This window comes from Heptranchias perlo, chromosome 20 (assembly GCF_035084215.1).
Source record: "Heptranchias perlo isolate sHepPer1 chromosome 20, sHepPer1.hap1, whole genome shotgun sequence".
NCBI lineage: Eukaryota > Metazoa > Chordata > Chondrichthyes > Hexanchiformes > Hexanchidae > Heptranchias > Heptranchias perlo.
In genome coordinates this window covers 6,754,709-6,774,699 of record NC_090344.1, presented here as the reverse complement: position 1 = coordinate 6,774,699, position 19,991 = coordinate 6,754,709, and the positions used below count along the sequence as shown (strand labels likewise).

Here is a 19,991-nt window from a genome sequence, read left to right as displayed (position 1 = left end):
TGTAAACTCTCGAGTTCACTGTCCATGTTTCTTACATCTTGTTCAACAGAAACAAGGATTCTCCTCAACACGTTGCTGAGAATTTTATCAAACGGACCTCACCCTCGTTCGACGACTGCAGGGATAATTCAGAGATCTCCCATGAATATGTACGATGGGAGCTTATGTAGTATCGAGCCTGGGTAGCTCAGTCGGTAGAGTATCAGACTTTTAAAGTGGGCAGAGAGTTCAAGGTCCAGCGTTTAACTCCCTGTCCAGGCTCCAAATTTCGGAACAGCTGGCAAGCTGTGACTTTGTAGGGGGACCTGAGATGTGTTGTCAAAGTTTCGATAGTATCTTGTTTCCCAGGGATGGGCAGTAATGCGCCGTCTGAGGCGGTTCCCGATCAGGAATTCAACTTTACTGTATTAGTTCACTGTATTAATTTCGCAAAACTCATTCAACTCTGTAAAAAAGACGAATACTTGTTCAAATCGCCATTGATCAACCAGTAACTTTCTGTTTCCGGCTGAAAGAAATGCTGACTTTTTTTATGCGTTAATTCACCAGGCCGAATTTAGGGAGTTCAGAGGGGAAGTGAAAAAGGAAATGAGAGGCAAAGAGAAATATGACTATAGACTGACGGCCAACATAAAAGGGAATCCAAAAGACTTCGACAGGCATGCAAACAGTAAACGGGTAGAAAGAGGAGGGGTGAGGCCGATTCGGCAGGAAAAAGGAGGTCTACTCATGGAGGCAGAGGGGATGGCCTGGGTACCAAATGAGTACTTTGCATCTATCTTTACCAAGAAGCTGCTGCCAGAGTCTCAGCAAAGGAAGTTATCGTTGAGATACTGGATGGTCTAAAAATTGATAAGGAAGAGGCACTTCAACGGCTGGCTGTACTTAAAGTAGATAAGCCACCCGGTCCGGATGGGATGCATGCTCAGTTGCTGAGGGAAGTAAGGGTGGAAATTGCGGAGATACTGGCCATAATCTACCAACATCCTTCGATATGTGGGTGGTGCCAGACGACTGGAAAATTGCAAAGGTTGCACCCTTGTCCAAAAAAGGGTGTACGGCTAAACCCAGCAATTTTCGGCCAGTCAGTTTAACCTCAGTGGTGGGGAAACGTTTAGAAACGATAACCCGGGACAGAATTAACAGCCACTTGGACGAGGGTGGATTGATTAAGGAAAGGCAGCACGGATTTGTTAAAGGCAAATCGTGGTTAACTGACCTGTTAGAGCTTTTTGATGAGGTAACAGAGAGGATAGATGAGGGCAATTTAGTTGATGTGGTGTATAAGGACTTTCAAAAGGTGTTTGCTAAAGTGCCACATGGTGGGCTTCTCATCAAGATTGCGGCCCATGGAATAAACGGGGCAGAAACAACATAAATGCAGAATTAACGAACAGAAGGAAACAGATTACTGGTGAACGGTTGTTTTTCGAACTGGCGAGAGGTGTACAGTGGCGTTCCCCAGGGATCAGTGCTGGGACCACTGCTTTTCTTGATATATATTAATGACTTGGACTTGAGTGCACAGAGCACAATTTCAAAATTTGCAGATGAAACAAAACTTGGAAGGGTAGTAAACAGTGATAAGGATAGTGATAGACTTCAAAGGATATAGACAGGCTGGTGGCATGGGCGGAGACGGGGCAGATGAAATTTAACGCAAAAAAAATGCGAAGTGATACATTTCGGTCGGAAAAACGAGGAGAGGCAAAATAAACTCCAGGGCACAAATGTAAAAGTGGTAGAGGAACAAAGAGGGGTTTATGTGTACAAATCGTTGAATGTGGCAGGACAGGTTGAGAAAGCGGTTAAAGAGCATACGGCATCTTGGGCTTTAGAAATAGATGTATAGAGTACAAAAGTATAAAAGTATAGAAGTCAGGATGAAACTTTATAACACACTGGTTCGAACACAACTGAAATTTTGTGTGGGGTTCTGGACACCGCACTTCAGGAAAGATGTGAAGGCCTTCGAGGGGGTGCAGAAAAAAAATACTATCATAATTCCAGGGATAAGGGACTTTACTTCCGTGGATAGACCGGAGAATCTGAGGTTGTTCTCCTTGGAACAGAGACGGTTTTGTCGAGATTTGATAGAGGTATTCAAAATCATGAAGGATCTCGGCATGGAAGATGGAGAGAAACTGTTCCCATTGGCGGAAGGGTCAAGAACCAGAGGACATAGATTTAAAGTGATTGGCAAAATAACCAAAGGTGACATGAGGAAAAACTTTTTTACACAGCGAGAGGTTCGGATCTGGAATGCACTGCCCGAGGGTGTGATGGAGGCAGATTCAATCATGGCCTTCAAAGGGGAGCTGGATAAGTACTTGAAAGGAAACAAAATGCAGGGCTTCGGGGAAAGGCAGGTGAGTGGTTCGAGCTGGATTGCTCTTGCAGAGATCTCGCACGGACTCGATGGCGCGAATGGCCTCTTTCCGTGCTGTAAGCTTTCTATGATTCAATTCTATGTGTCGGTTGCAATGCAAAGGGAACAGAGCGTGCCAGAAATCGATACGACTCTGAGTTTCCTCACAAGCAATGTATTTTAAGAGCAACTAATTCTGAAACGTCTTACTTGATAACTCAAGTCGTGCACTTGAAAGCAATTTGGTAAAGGGAGACTAATATTGGTGAATGGAAATAGTTGGTGCACAACTTGATATTGCTGTCCACCCGAATAGAAAACGAGATTGGATGGACAGAAGTGGTCTGAAAGGATGGTCGATCGGCTGTGAGACGCAACCAACTTTTACACTGGCTGCACAGGGGTATGATTCTCGCTTAGGGAGTTGCATTGACTGATATGCGAGAGGTCCCGGGTTCAAGTCCCGGACGAGCCCGCATGTGTTTTTCCTTTTTGTGAAAAGTCACCAATTGTCTTCTCACATCTTTTCAGTTTTGCTGTTGGTGGAACTGAATTATATCCGGAGGATGTTTGAGCTCCAGTGGACTGAATGCCGAAGTTTCGTCGACGCATTGAATAAAGGAGACTATGATGGTATGAGAGCGGAATTGATTAAAGTGGACTGGGAAAATAGATTAAAGGGTAAGACGGTACATGAGCAGTGGTGTTCATTTAGGGAGTTATTTTACAACTTTCAAAATAAATATATTCCACTGAGGAAAAAAGGGTGTAAAAGAAATGACAGCCACCCGTGGCTAAGTAAAGAAATCAAGGATAGTATCCGACTAAAAACAAGGACATATAAGGTAGCCAAACTTAGTGGGAGGATAGAAGATTGGGAATTCTTCAAAAGACAGCAAAAAGTAACTAAAGCATTGATTAAGAAAGGGAAGTTAGATTATGAAAATAAATTAGAAAAAATATAAAAACAGATAGCAAGAGTTTCTACAGTTATATAAAAAGAAAAAGGGTGGCTAAGGCAAACATAGGTCCCTTAGAGGATGAGACCGGGAAATTAATGGTGGGAAACATGGAGATGGCAAAAATGCTGAACAAATATTTTGTTTCAGTCTTTACAGTAGAGGACACTAAGAATATCCCAACACTGGACAAACAGGGGACTCTCGGGGGGGAGGAGCTAAATACGATTAAAATCACTCAAGAGATGGTACTCAGTAAAATAATGGGACTCAAGGCGGATAAATCCCCTGGACCTGATGGCTTCCATCCTAGGGTCTTGAGGGAAGTGGCAGTAGGGATTGTGGATGCTTTGGTGATAGTTTTCCAAAATTCCCTGGACTCAGGAGAGGTCCCGGCAGATTGGAAAACTGCTAATGTAACACCGTTATTTAAAAAGGGTAGTAGGCAGAAGGCTGGAAATTATAGGCCAGTAAGCTTAACATCTGTGGTGGGTAAAATTTTGGAGTCTATTATTAAGGAGACAGTAACGGAACATTTAGATAAGCATAATTTAATAGGACAAAGTCAGCATGGCTTTATGAAGGGGAAGTCATGTCTGACAAATTTGCTTGAGTTCTTCGAGGATATAACGTATAGGGTGGATAAAGGGGACCCAGTGGACGTAGTGTATTTAGACTTCCAGAAGGCATTCGACAAGGTGCCACATAAAAGATTATTACTTAAGATAAAAAATCACGGGATTGGGGGTAATATTCTGGCATGGGTGGAGGATTGGTTATCAAACAGGAAGCAGAGAGTTGGGATAAATGGTTCATTTTCGGACTGGCAACCAGTAACCAGTGGTGTTCCACAGGGGTCGGTGCTGGGTCCCCAACTCTTTACAATCTATATTAACGATTTGGAGGAGGGGACCGAGTGCAACATATCAAAATTTGCAGATGATACAAAGATGGGAGGGAAAGTAGAGAGTGAGGAGGACATAAAAAACCTGCAAGGGGATATAGACAGGCTGGGTGAGTGGGCGGAGATTTGGCAGATGCAATATAATATTGGAAAATGTGAGGTTATGCACTTTGGCAGGAAAAATCAGAGAGCAAGTTATTTTCTTAATGGCGAGAGACTGGAAAGTACTGCAGTACAAAGGGATCTGGGGGTCCTAGTGCAAGAAAATCAAAAAGTTGGTATGCAGGTGCAGCAGGTGATCAAGAAAGCCAACGGAATGTTGGCTTTTATTGCTAGGGGGATAGAATATAAAAACAAGGAGGTATTGCTGCAGTTATATAAGGTATTCGTGAGACCGCACCTGGAATACTGCATACAGTTTTGGTCTCCATACTTAAGAAAAGACATACTTGCTCTCGAGGCAGTACAAAGAAGGTTCACTCGGTTAATCCCGGGGATGAGGGGGCGGACATATGAGGAGAGGTTGAGTAGATTGGGACTCTACTCATTGGAGTTCAGAAGAATGAGAGGCGATCTTATTGAAACATATAAGATTGTGAAGGGTCTTGATCGGGTGGATGCAGTAAGGATGTTCCCAAAGATGGGTGAAACTAGAACTAGGGGGCATAATCTTAGAATAAGGGGCTGCTCTTTCAAAACTGAGATGAGGAGAAACTTCTTCACTCAGAGGGTGGTAGGTCTGTGGAATTTGCTGCCCCAGGAAGCTGTAGAAGCTACATCATTAGATAAATTTAAAACAGAAATAGACAGTTTCCTAGAAGTAAAGGGAATTAGGGGTTATGGGGAGCGGGCAGGAAATTGGACATGAAGCTGAGTTCGGATCGGTCAATGCCCTGTGGGTGGCGGAGAGGGCCCAGGGGCTATGTGGCAGGGTCCTGCTCCGACTTCTTGTGTTCTTTAGATTTGTGGTTGGGATCAGATCAGCCATGATCTTATTGAATGGCGGAGCAGGCTCGAGGGGCCGATTGGCCTACACCTGCTCCAATTTCTTATGTTCTTATGAAGCAAATAAAATGTCTCAAGATGATGAGGAGATTGAAACTGAATTTGGATTTTTCCCAATTCAGGTGGATATTAGATGACGGGATCGAAAGCCACATATCCAAGTTTGCCGATGTCACCAAGATGGGCAGCATTGTAAGCAGTGCAGATGAAAGCATAAAATTACAGAGAGGCATTAATATAATAAATGAATGGGCAAAATTGTGGCAAATCGATAAAATTTCGTCAAGTGTGAGGTCATCCACTTTGGACCTAAAAGGATAAATCAGCGTACTTTCTAAATGGTGAAAAGCTCGAATCAGTGGAGGTCCAAAAAGACTGAGGGGTCCATGAACATACATCATTAAAATGTCATGGACAGGTACAAAAAATAATCAAAAAGGTTAATGGAATGTTGGTCTTTATATCCAGAGGACGAGAATACAAGGGGATAGGCATTATGATACAGTTATACAAAGCTCTGGTTGGACCACACCTGGAGTATTGTCTTCAGTTCTGGGCAACGCACCTCAGGAAGGATATATTGGCTATGAAGGGAGTGCAGCGTCGATTTACTGGAACGTTTCCTGGACTCCACAGTTTAAATTACGCGGAGAGATTACATAAACTCGGGTTTGCCTCGAATTCAGTAGATTAAGTGCTGATTTGATCGAACATTTCAAAATATTAAGGGGAACTGATGGGGTAAATAGAAAAAAAAAGATTTCCGCCCGTCAGCGTGTCTCGGACTCGGGGACGCAGCCTAAATATTAGGGTCAGGACTTTCAGGAGTGAAGTTGGGAAACACCTCTGCAAGCAAAGGGAGGTAGAAGTTTGGAACTCTTTCCGCAAACGGCAGTTGATGCGAGCTCAATTGTTAATTTTAAAACTGAAATTGATAGATTTTTGTTAACCAAAGGCATTAAGGGACATGGGGCTAAGGCGATAATATGCAGTTAGGTTACATATCAACCAGGATCTCACTGAATTGCGCATAAGGCTCGAGGGGCGAAATAGTATACTTTTGCTCTTCTGTTCCTCATTGTTATAGAATGATCCTGCATTGTATTGGGAATCGAACCAAGGTCTCCTGCGTAACAAGTAAGAATTCGACCCCAAGCACCATCAATGCGCGCGTTTGTAACAGCAGCATGTGTCCATTTGGAATCCGATCTGAATGAACATGCCGTTTAAAGCTGCGGTGGCCGAGTGTTTAAAGCGTTGGACTCAAAATTCAATTGAGGTTTTCCTGCCCAGGTTTGAATTCTGCTCGCAGAGCTACTGTTTAAAGATCCCTTCAGTGCTGAAATAGATTAATTGGAGTTAAATGACCGCATTTATCTCTCTCCCAGAATGAGAGATTCTCCAGCGAGGCCGGTGCTTTTAACTAGCGTCCAATCTTCTCTTGCAAGATTTCAAGACCCAAGAAGGAATCTCTCCCAATCTGTAACATAAATTCTGCTAGTTTGCAAAACCTGACATTTATACTCTTTATTTTCTTTGCCTGCATCTCTCCATCTCTCCATGTCTCCATCTCTTGTCTCTCTGTATTGTCCCCAATGGACTTCTCAGGCTTCCTTGAACGGCGATGGCTGATCTAACCTGCAAAAATAGCAGAGAAGGGTAAAGAAAAAAAAGACTGAGGAAGTAGGAAAAGGATGGGTGCAACCCAGCTGATAAATTCTGAGCTAATGTTTCCACATTCGTGGCTCTTTGTTCTCATGGTGAATGAAAGCAGCAATTTGAGTAAAGTGTACTTATGGTGGAGTGTAAACTATGACGATGCCGAGACAGACGACAATGTCGTTTCAGAGTAATTAATTCTGTAAAGTGTTACTTGATAATACAAGTCGTACATTCAAAACTAATTTGATAAAGAGAGACTAATATTGTTGATCTGAAATAATTAGTGTAGAACCTGATATTACTCTACATCGTATATCGTACAAGAAAGCGAGTTTGGATGGCCATGGTGTTCTGAAAGGATGGCGGAACGGCTGCGTGGCAGCGAAATTTTACAGTGGTTGCACGGCTCTGTTACCAGTTGGACTTTGGATCTGATTCTCGCTCAGGGAGTTTCACTGGTTCAAATCCCGGTATGAGCCCCCTTGCGTCCCCATTTTTCGTCAAAAACCACCAATTGGCTTCTCACATCTTTGAAGCAAGTGCAGAAGGCAAGTTTGACTTATCTCCAGCCGAGCATGTTTGAACACCAGAGGGCAGAATGCAGAGGGTATGTCCACGAAAGACACGTAGACGAAATGAAGATAATCTTTCAATAAGTTGTACAGATTGAAGCCGGCACATGAATTTATCCCAATTCAGGCGATCTCATGGGTGCAGATACAAAAGGTAAAGGAAGCTGCATTGGCCTGGAACCAAACCCCTGGTTTCCAGTCGGCAGGCGAGGGTTCTACACTGAACCACCAATCCACACACGGCTGCAGGCTGCACGTGTAGCGTTGGATACAAGTCTGGAACATGCAGTCTGGCAGAGTTCCTGTGATGAGCCTGCGCAGTCTCCAACCGCGTGCTACCTGTGGGTGACCAAACGAGTGGGTCAAGCATGGTCTTGAAATTCACTGAGATTCGAAATCACATCACACCGCAACTGTAAAATGGTCAAATAAATAAGAGCTGTAGTTACCAGGCAGCGTTTACTTTTTTCAGAAATAATGTAAGAATCCAGCCCTGTGTACACGTCTAAGATTTCACGGCATGCGACGAATTTCCTTTAAGCTGCCACCTAAATTCTGCTCAATCACAGAATTGGAGATTTATACTATTTTTCTTTGCATGTATCTCTCTATCTCTGTCTGCGTTTCTTCACTTTCGCTGTTGATCCCTAATGGACTTATTAGGCTTCCTTCAACAGCCAGGTCTGCAAACCCGGGATGGGAAAAGGCTGTCGGTTCTTCGTCCAATTGTTGGATTTCGACGGGATGAGATTTGCTATTTTCCGTCTCCGTTTTCGGAAAAAATAAACCCAGATGGGATTCCCCCTCCTCGGGTCCCGTCACCTCCGGGTAATGGGAATGAACCCGATCTATCACTCGGTCTTAATATCTGTATTCTCATTGTTTAACAATAAAATTATGGGGATATATTTATTTTGAGGACACATTTTAGAAATGAACATATTAACATATTACAGACTTATTCGAAAACTAGAAGCACGTGGGATTAAAGGGTCGGTGGTAACGTGGGCAAGTAATTGGCTAAAGGATAGGAGGCAGAGATTAGTGGTGAACGGATGTCTTTCTGACTGGAGAGAAATATGCAGTGGGATCCCCCGGGGTTCGGTATTAGGATTATTGCTTTTCTTGTTATATATAAATGACTTGGATGTGGCAATAGGGAGTACAATTTCGAAGTCTGCGGATGATACACAACTTGGTAACGTCGTAAATAGTGAGCATGATAATAGCAGACTTCAGGAGGACAAAGACAGACTGGTGAAATGGGCAGTCACGTGACAGATTTAACGCCGATCAGTGTGAAGTGATGTACTTTTGGAAGAAGAACATGGAGAGGCAGTACAATCTAAATGGAACAAATTATGTGGAGTTCTAAGAGCAGAGGGACCTGGGGGAGCATATTCAGTAAACAGGGCAAGTTGATAAGGTGGTTAAGAAAGCGTATGGGATTCTTGGCTTTGTAAATCGGGGCATTGAATACATTAAAAAGGGAAATCATACTAATCCTTACAAATCATAGGTTAGCCCTCAGCTGAAGTATATTGTACAGATCTGGGCACCACACTTTAGGATGAAAAGGCATTGAAGAGGATTCAGAGCAGGTTGACCTGGATGACGCCAGTGATGAGGGACTTCAGTTCTGTGGAGAGATTGGAGAAGCTGGGATTGTTCTCCTTACAGCAGAGATGGTTAACGGGAGACCTAATAGAGATATTCAAAATAATGAGGGGTTTTGAAAGAGCAAGTAGGGAGAAACTGTTTCCTCTGGTAAGTGGGTCGGTAACCGGAGATCACAGATTTAAAATAATTGGCAAAAGAACAAGAGGGGAATTGAGGAGATTTTTTTTCACACAGAGGGTTGTTAAGATCAGGAACGCACTTCCTGAAAGGATGGTGGAAGCAGATTCCATACGATCATTTAAAAGGCAATTGGACATAATTGAAGAGGACTAATTTGCAGTGTTATGGGGAAAAATCTGGGGTGTGGGTCTAATTTGGTCAGATCTTCGAAAAAGCTGAAACTGGTACGACGGCCGGATGGGCTCCTTCTGTGCTGTAAGATTCTATGATTCTATGATAGCCTTCTGAATCATTGCAATTGATGCTATTCGTTGTTGAGGAACCAAGAAAATTATAACCATGATATTCGGCTTCTCCATTCCCTTATGAATATCGCAGATTATAATGTCCAGGCGGGGGTGGGACTGAATGGGGGATAGAGTGCGGAGATTGGAATGGAAGCCCAGCAGAATGAACTTGGTCTCATCAGTTTTTGTTATTTTTCCGAGCAGTTGCCCGAAGCAGGCGGTGAACCTTCGTGTCGAGAGAGGATCGTCATTTCAGTTCAGAAGGAAAAAGGTCTCAAGAAAATCGGGTAAAACGCACACAGAATGATCCGGGACTTACAGCACACCCCTTTTAAACAGACACAGATATGGAATAATCCGGGACTAACAGTACGTCCCTTTTTAACGGACACAGACACGGAATGATCCGGTCATAAATCTTCATTGTGGTTCATAAGTTTCTCTTACGTTGACCATAAGATTTACTCTTTTTACAATGACACCAATGTACAATCTGATACTTCGCGACCATACAATCTCAACATCTTCCTGGAAGGAACTGTTGCTGATTTCAGCAAACAATGCAAAACCCACGGTCTGCCGTTTCGAGAAGGATGGGACTTTGACCAGATCTTCTGGGTGGACTGAATGAGAGAAACAAAACTTAAACAAAATAACGACGAGGATGGGACTCGAACCCACGCGTGCAGAGCACAATGGATTAGCAGTCCATCGCCTTAACCTCTCGGCCACCTCGTCGCATTATGAAATAAGCGAAAGCTCCTTTATTCAAAATGAAAATACTGGCTATGTTGCCAACCTGAAGTGGAAACTGCAAATGTGTTCATCCTCAGCAGGTCAGGCAGAATCTTTCGACAGAGAAAAAGAGTTAACGTTTCAGGTCGATGGCTATCATTTGAGTATTCCAACTCACTCAACTTGCGCATTGTAGATGGTTGAACGGCTTTAGGGAATTAGAAGGTGAGTGACTTGGCTCAGAATATCCAGCCTCTGACCTGCTCTTGCAACCACAGTTTGTATGTGGCTGGTCCAGTGATGTTTCCGGTTAATGGTGACCACTAGTATGTTGATGGTGGGGGATTCGGCGATGTTAATACCGAATCCCCACAGAAGAGATTTACTGTAATGATTCCAGGGATGAGGGGCATAGGTTTTGTGGACAGATTGGAGAAGCTGGGGTTGTTCTGCTTGGAACAGAGACGGTTACGAGGAGATTTGATAGAGGTATTCAAAATCATGAAGGATCCAGACAGAGGAAATAGAGAGAAACTGTTCCAATTGGCGGAAGGTTCAAGGAACAGTAAACATCGATTTAAGATGTTTGGCAAAAGAACGAAAGGTGACATGAGGAAAAACTTTTCCACACAGCGAGTGTTTAGGATCTGGAATACACCGCCCGAGGGGGTGGTGGAGGCAGATTCAATCATGGTGTTCAATAAAGAACTGGATAAGTATTTGAAACGAAAGAAAATACAGGTCTACAGGGAAAGGGTGGGGGAGTGGGTCGATCTAGATTGCACTTGCAGAGAGCCGGCACGGACTCGATGTGCCGAATGGCCTCTTTTCGTGATGTGACCTTTCTATGATACAATTCTATTTGTCGGAGGCGATGCAAAGCGACCGTAGCGTGACGTAAATCGACCTGCTTATGTACATTCCCTGATAATAAATCCTAGTGTGATGCAAAGAAGAAATTCATAATTATGGGACATATCTTTTATATTATACTGACTATAAGAGGTACTCGGTTCACCAGGGCGCCATTGTGCACATTGATTGATACTTCACCGAGATCACCCCGTCGAAGAAACAGTTGGGTGACAATCCAGACTTTGCTGAATTGTGCACACAGGTTTAAACCAGCAATGCGGAAAAGCACTTCTTATTAAAGAAGGGTTTTTGGTGAGGCGGCCAAAATGAAAAACTCTACAAATTCTGGCAGCAGTGAGATACGAACCGATATAATTCAGAGATGGAAGCCAGCATCTCAGACAGCGAAGTTACTCACGCACATGGCAAATCCTTCAGTTCTGATGATTCAGGTCATCGAGCTGAAACGTTCCCTCTGGTTCTTTCTCCACAGGTGCTGCCTGACCTGCTCAGCGTTTTCAGCATTTTCTGTTTTCATTTTTGTGATTTCACAATGGCTGTTTTCCTGAAAACACCCAATTTGACCCAAGGACGCAGCTCGCACTTCACTTTCCTCACGCGCTTAAAGTCTGCCGTTTCCGAACTAAATCTCCTCCGCGCCGGACATTCAAAGGACCTTTCGCTCACGGCCAATCTCCTGTAATCGACACTTTTTCACCATTGCCGCTCTTTGCATTTCTCCTCATTCCTTTTGAATCGGACATTTCCACAGACCTATTAAGATCAAGCGGAACATTTCCGACTTTCCTTCACCGCCCAGATTGCTAAAGTGCACCTTTCAGCCGTCATTCGCAGCTATGTAGCGCCTTCCGTCTCTCCCGCACATCAACTGCTCGGGGAAAAGCGCCAACGACCATGGAAACAAAACCCAGTTCTTCAGTTAACATCCCCCGTGTCACAAGATACCCCATGGAAATTTCACGGAAAATTATGCGCTGTCCTTCCGAATGCCAGCACTGCTTTCTTTGAGCTTGTCTCTGGAGCAGATCGAAATGTATCGACTGGTTTCAAGGCACAAATGAACATTGATGCGAACGGGACATGTGCCCCCGAGAAACAGCGGTCGATGGAGAGCAAACTTAAAGGCGTAACAATGTGAAAGTGAATGTTAGAGTAGGCAAGGCCGCAGGAAAGTCTCAATGAAATAGACCATGATCGTAGAAGGAAGGAAAAGCTGGAAGAAGCGGCAGGTCTGAATTGTGGATCATCCAGCAGAGACACATGGAGAACAAAAACAGGATAAAGACACAGGTGCTGGGGCAGAAAGAAAAAGCACGAAATAATAGGAATGAAAAGAGAGTGAAAGAAAGAATGGGAGAGAGGGAGGTGAAAGAAAGAAAGAGAGAAAGAAAGATAGAAGGGAGAGAGAAAATCAAGCGTGCAATACTCACCCCGCAAACGGGCGCTGCTCCCAATCGGCTAAACTTGGCCCCACAGACCCTCATCCCATTCACACCATCCTTCAATACACTGTCAATGTTGTGCAGTGAAACAGAGAGTTTAAAGGTATAAAGTCACACACACCATCCTACAATACACTTCCAATGTTGTGCAGTGAAACAGAGAGTTTAAAGGCATAAAGACACTCACACCGTCCTAAAATACATTGTCAATGCTGTGCAGTGAAACAGAGAGTTTAAAGGTATAAAGACACACACACCATCCTAAAATACACTTTCAATACCTGTGCAGAGAGACAGAGAGTTTAAAGATACAGAGATACTTACATACTATCCTACAGTACACATTAAACATCCGTGCAGTGAGTCAGAGAGTTTACAGGTACAGAGACACTCACCGCGTCCCACAATACACTTTAAATCATGTGGTGAGTCAGAGCGTTTCAGGATATAGAGAAATTCACCTTCTTTTTTCAAAAGTGGCACATCCCAGAAGCAAGAGAGAGCGTGGGTCAGTCTCCCTCTCCTGATAGAGCTGAGGCTTGTCAGTCAAGAGTCCCCTCCTCCCTGTATTGGCCGTGGAGGAAGTGCAGAGTAGATTTAATAGAATACCTTCAGCCTGACCGAGGTTAGGCTGACTGGCCTGTAATGACTTGATCTATCCTTTTCTCCCTGTTTATACAACAGTACAACTTTAGCAGTCCTCCAATCCTTCGGCATATCACCTGTAACCAGGGAGGATTGGAAAATGATGGTCAGAGCCTCCGTTATTTCCTTCCTTGCTTCTGTTAACAGCCTGCGATATGTTTCATTGGGGTCTGGAGATTCAGGTGGAGTGATCTGGTGACTTCATTTTCCTCTTTGCAAAGATTTTCACCGCAGGTCAAGATCACAAGTCAAGGTCCAAATTAGGACTACTTCCGGGTTTGAACCTCAAATTGTGAATTATACCCTGACCTCAACGAGCCCAGAAACAAGAAAGTGTCTTTAAGTTAACCCGTTGCTGACACATTCTATGAGAGGTCTGACTGTACAATGAAAGGGCGTGTTAGAAGAGTCAATCTGATATCAGTTTCCTCCTCAAATCTGAAGAAATACCAATTCCAAAGTGCCATTTTGTCGCTTAATTCCACAAATTAGTTAAAAATAAGTAGTTGCACAGGGCACTGCTGGGAGTTGAACCCAGGCTCTTCTGTTTACAAGACAGATGTTTTAACCAACTAAGCCACAGCGCCCATTCATGACAGCTCAGCCCCACCTCCTCTCATTACTATCTATCAGCGATACGTCACTGTTTGGGGTTCAGACCGTTTCATCTTTGTCTGTTCAGCTTGTTCGTTCACCTGTTCATCCCGATGCTGCCTGCATATCTCGTTGTGTTTATCTTTGTGTGTCCATCAATGCGTTGATATACGGATGATTATGTGTACTTATGTTTGTTACATTAAGTAAATTACCGGTTTGGACAATTCTCTCTCTGAAAGTGAAGAAATATTGAGACGAACTTTACAGCAAAGTATTGTTTATTTTGGTGCTGAAAATTAAAAACCGGAAGAGGCCCAAATAGGGAAAAGGAGAAAAACCTGTTAGGGAAAATGAGGACAACAGTCAAGATTTTTACCAGTATATTAAGTGAAAGAATGGAGGCTCAGAGTAATGTGGGCCGCTTAAAGACAGATGGAGGTGATATTGTAATTGAAAATCATGAAATGTAGAGTTGCTAAATATTTACTTTGCTTCGTTCTTCACAGAAATAAATGAGGCTGACATATCAGAGATATGTGGAAAACTGTAAATAAATCAAGGGGATTCAGTATAAGTAAAATAATGGCAATGGAGAAAATAATTAGATGAAAGATAGACAAATCTCCAGGACCTGATGGTGACCATCCCAGGGGACTGAGAGGACTAGGTGAGGAAATTGTACATGCTTCAGTCATGATCGTTCAAACTCTCTTGGTTCAGGAATTGTTCCTATGATGGAAACAATTTCAATGTCACTCCATTATTTGGGATGGGTAGCAGAGATGATGTTGGAAATTATAGACCCATTAGTCTGACATCCGTTGTGGGGAAGTTGCCAGTATCCGTTATTAGGGAAAGAAAGATTGAGCACTTGGATAAACATGAATTGATCAGAGAGAGCCAGCATGGATATTCTGTAAGTCAAGTCTAACAAAACTAGTTGAACTTTACGAAGATGTAACTAACGTGGTAGATAATGGAGTGTCCATGGTTGTTATATGATATTGACTTCCAGAGGTATTCGATAAGGTACCATATAAGAGACTGTTAACGACAATGACAGTGCGTAGAATTTGAGGCAACCTAATGAAATGGGTAGGGAGTTGGTTAGAAGGTGGGAGACAGAGTCCCGGTATATAAATGACGTAGACCAAGGAATAGAGAGCCGTATATCCACGTGTGTCGCTGACACCAAGATAGGTGTCACAGTGAGTCATGTCGATGGAAGCATAAAGATGCCAAGGGAAATTGATAAATTAAGTGAGTTGGCAAAACTGTGGCAGATGGAGCTTACATAGAATTATATAGAATGTACATCACGGAAACAGGCAATTCGGCCCAGCTGGACAATGCCGGTGTTTATGCTGCAAACAAGCCTCCGCCATCCCCATTTAATCTAGCCCGATGAGCAAACCATTATATTCCTTTCTCCTCCATTTCTTTTTCTACCTTCGCTGTAAACGAATCCATGCTATTCGCCTAAACTACTCCTTGTGGGAGCGAATTGCACATTCTAACTTCTCTCTGGGTAAATGTGTTCCTCTTGAATGCAATGTTGAATTAAATAGTGACTACCTTATATTCATTGCCTCAATGATTTGGAGTCCCCACCTCCACAAATGCAAACACCTTATCTACGTCCAACCTATCAAACCATTGGATAATCTTAAAGTCCGATATCAGGTCACCGCTCAGCCTTCTCTTTTCTATACAGAAGAGCCCCAGTCTGTTCAAACTTTCAATATGGAAAAGTGTGAGTTCATCTGCTTTGGACTGAAGCAAGATAGATCAGAGTATTTTCTAAATGGTGAGAAGCTAGGAACTGTGGAGGAGCAGAGAGATTTAGGGGTCCAAGTACAGAAATCGCTAAATCCAGTGGAATGGTAGAAAAATTGATTTAAATGTCTCATGGGATGTTGGCCTTTATCTCAAGGAAGCTGGTACTCAAAGGGGGGAAGTATGTTACAGGTAGAAATCCCTGCTGAGACCCCATTTAAAGTACTGCATTCAGCTCTGGGCACCACACATCAGGAAGGAAATATTGACCTTGGAGTGGGTGCAGCGCAGAATGATCAGAATGATACCGGGGCTAAAATGGTTAAATTATGAGGACAGGTTATGCGGACGTCGGTCCTCATTTTTCTCTTATGGATCCGGCCCCATCCGTTTACTGTGGACGGGAGCGCGTCTGATACTAAGTCAGTCAGAATCGGATGCAAATCACATCACGGGCACAGCGGGTCTGGGACTGGCGACTGGTTTTACATTGAGTCTTTTTTATGGGATAGGCTGTACATTGTTTGTATAATAATAATACGTTTGATACAATGAAGGTTTTTTCAGTTATTTCCCATTTCCACTCTCACCAGTTTTATACAGTAACAGGTATCAATATTTAAGGGATGTGATGTACAGTGTTGGTGGAATCAATGTAATTTAACTTGATATATTGTAGAATCTCTTGTCTATCCCAGGCTCTTACCTCAGGCTTAGATCCTCACCTAGTTTAAAACCAGTCACTCACTGATATAAATAAACCAGTAACAACCCCGAAACCTCAGCGGGTATATTTGTTCCGATACTAAGTGACGGTCCCAATTTCCACTGAAATTCTCGATCAGCAAATCCCAGAGGCTGTTTTGGGTTTGACAAACTGTGAAACAGATTGTTTTAAAAGCCGGGAAGTGGGAAAAACTGGTGGTTGATATTAAGTGTTTCACATTCACGCTTTCTGTTTCAGATTTACAATTTATCTTTGTGTGTGACTGACAGGAGTGGCTATAACGGAGCCCAGTGACTGGGTAACGAGCTGCACTGAATCATTGTCCTGTGTTACAGACCGGCTCGTTAGACCTGTTCATTTCGTCTCATCTCATTGTCAGCAAACAGGAAATTACTGAAGTTAAGGCTGGTGAATAACAGCTCGAAATATCAATCCTCTCTACCACTGGGGACAGAGTCTTCCGAAAAACAGGGATTTTCACTCGTGCAAATTTCATCCACATTTTCTGCTCTTCATTTCCCTGATCTGTTTGATGCTCCTTTCCCTTCAATTCACGACCTACAGGAAAAACCCGATTTTATCGTCGATTTTCGGGTCAAGAGGTATGGTGAGATTTCAAATAATTGAAATCGACCCTTATTAACGCCAATATCGTCACCGACACGTTTGACAAATGCAAAGCGGCTTCACTCACGGTTTTGTGCACAACTCATTCAAAGATACTTTCGGTAATTGGAGGGTCTTTGAAGTGATGACACGAACATAACAGTTCGCGCTGCCGTTTTCCGCAAGACACTTCAGATTCATGGGGAATGATTTCGGTCTGGCGGTTAAATCCGTTCCCTCTTCACAAATCCCCCTTTGAACCTGTATCCTTTAGTATTTTTGAGAACCGATACCAAATCGGTTTGCCCTGTACTGTACATTACTTTTTAAAAATATTACAGATAAGCAGAGCACTTGAGCTGTCACAGCTGTGACTTTGACTTTTCTCCCTCTGCTCTCGATCTCCCCGGTAACTGCCACTAATCACAATCTTCTGTCACACTTCTCCATCAGAAAGTTCCGAGCCTCGGTTTTCAACTGAAATAACGCCCATCTCTTCAATCAACGACAGCCCAGAGAGAGTTTCTCAGTTTCATTTCACACTTTATCCAAATCCTCCTTAAAGCACCATCAAAAGTTGTCATTTAGTTAATAATAAGATTCTGGGGTTTTGTTTCAGATTCCAGGGCTTTTAAGTTCACTGCGGATATTTATCGAAGCGCATCTTGATTGGACGCTTCTTGGAGAAATCGGAAAAAGATCACAAAGCGATAATTCAGAGACGGAAAATGAAGCTGTTTGACGGGAGCACTGATAGAACCGATTGTGCGCTGCTCTTGTGGCGCAAGCGCTCAGCGTGCGGTACTTTTATGAACTCCAGAAATGCCCAGGTTGTGAGTTTGAGCCTCATCTGGAACAATCGAACATTTTGAGTTCAAGGTACAACTGGTCTGTTCCATAACGCATCTACTTCTTAGTGTTCCCATGTGAGCACTTGGGTTCTTCTGGCCTACCGTCTTGCAATAGTAGGTGTGAATTTACTTGTTTATAGGGGAGAGGGAGCTATTAGCGGCAGCTGATATGGCAAAGGAGCCGGTACGAGATCTTTCAATCTAAAGAACTGAACATACAATTCTTCTTTTCGTTTAGCGGATATTCATCAGTTGGAAGTTTCGTGTGGGGAAAATCTGGATGGGAAATATTCTCCCTGGTGTCACTGTGTAACGGGTGAAATTATTCAGCTTACAGATGTTAATACGCTGAAAGGTCGAGAGGCCTTTTCCAGCTCCCATGTGGGACAAGTTTAGCTTTTGAGCCACTATGTAAAGTGTTATTTTAATTGCTGCTACCGAATGACAAGACATTGTTAAATAATAGCTACATCATGAAATAAATTTAAAACAGAAATAGATAGTTTCCTAGAATTGAAGGGAATTCAGGGTTGCGGGGAGCGGGCAGGAAATTGGACATGAATTTAGATTTGAGGTTAGGATCAGATCAGCCATGATCTTATTGAATGGCGGAGCAGGCTCGAGGGGCCGATTGGCCTACTCCTGCTCCTATTTCTTATGTTCTTATGTTCTTATTTGGCACAAACACGAGAATTGTAAACTCACGAGTTCACTGTCCATGTTTCTTACATCAAGTTCAACAGAAACAAGGATTCTCCTCAACACGTTGCTGATATTTTATAACAGGGACCCTCACCCAATTTCGACGTCGACGATGGATAATTCAGAGTCCTACAATGAATAAGTACGATAGGGACTCAACAAATTGCGAGCCTGCGTAGCTCAGTAGGTAGAGCAACAGACTTTTAAAACGGGTCGTGATCTGAGGATCCAGTGTTCTGGTTGTAAATTTTGAAACAGCTGGCAAGTTCTGTCTTCGCAGCGGAGCAACAACTGTGGGACAGACAATGCCTGCGATGTGTTGTCAAAGCTTCGGTGTTACCTTGTTTCCCACGGATGGGCAATAATGCGCTGCCTGAAGCGGCAATTGCAGCTTCCCGCCAGCCACTTGTGATCGGACAGGCGGCCTGAATGTTGTTGCTCTCGTGGCCTCACTCAATGCGGGAGCTGGGGAACATCGAACATCGAAAAACTGATCTGTTTGTTGCCGCGGCTGCAATGCTGTTTATAACTGTATTTATAAACCGAGGCAGCGCTGCAGGATCCTTTAATGACCTCTCACAAATCAACTGAAAACAATCGCAATGTGCAGCTTTGAGAGGGGCTTCCTGCACAGTCGGGACATGAAACGTGAATGAGGGCGAGACACTGTCTGTTTATGTGTAGTGTATGAATGTGTATTGAACTATGCAGAGAATGGAAAATATATCGGTTCTGTGAGGTATTTTATTCACATTTAACCACAGACTGAATTCTTGCTTTTTTTCATACTTCTTGATTTTTAGTGGGTAACTTTTTCAAAATGTTTCTGCCCGGTTTTGAACCGGGGACCTTTCGCGTGTGAGGCGAACGTGATAACCACTGCACTACAGAAACTCAGCGATACATTTCGCTTTCGGAAACCCTCAGAAGATAGCTGCCGACTGCAAATGCTCTCAGTGTGGGAGACGGGTCCCTGTCCCGTTCAGGGAATTAAATTCTACAAAATAGTTTACTGTATTAATTTCGAACCGGGGACTTTTCACGTTTATAAGCGAACATGATAACCATTACACTACAGTAACTCTGCTGCGCCCGTTGTTTTAGGAAACCCTCAGAAGGTCGCTGCAGTCTGCAAAAGCTCTCAATGTGGGAGACGGGTCCCATTCTCGTTTCGGGAATTAACTTCGACAAAATAGTTCACTGTTTTAATTTCACAATACTCATTAAACTCTGAAAAAAGTCGAATAGTTGTTCAAGTCGCCATTAATCAACTAATAACTTTCTGTTTCAGACTGACGGAAATCCGAACTTTTTTTTATTCATTCACCAGGCAGAATATAGAAAGTTCAGAGGGGAACTGAAAGGGGAAATAAGAGGGGCAAAGAGAGGGTATGAGAATAGACTGGCGGCCAACATAAAAGGGAATTCAAAAGTCTTCCACAGGCATGTAAACATTAAACGGGTCGTGAGAACCCAA

General features: G+C 43.3%; 3 non-coding genes across 3 annotated transcripts; all 3 read right to left on the bottom strand.

Moving 5' to 3' along the window:
• Nucleotides 1-10,213: 10,213 nt before the first annotated feature.
• trnas-gcu (transfer RNA serine (anticodon GCU)) lies at nucleotides 10,214-10,295 on the bottom strand. The gene has a single exon. It is a non-coding gene; the product is annotated as a tRNA-Ser (tRNA).
• A 3,473-nt stretch (nucleotides 10,296-13,768) lies between these two features.
• On the bottom strand, nucleotides 13,769-13,842 carry trnat-ugu (transfer RNA threonine (anticodon UGU)). Its single transcript has one exon. It is a non-coding gene; the product is annotated as a tRNA-Thr (tRNA).
• A 5,493-nt stretch (nucleotides 13,843-19,335) lies between these two features.
• Nucleotides 19,336-19,408, bottom strand: trnav-cac (transfer RNA valine (anticodon CAC)). Its single transcript has one exon. It is a non-coding gene; the product is annotated as a tRNA-Val (tRNA).
• Nucleotides 19,409-19,991: the final 583 nt, after the last annotated feature.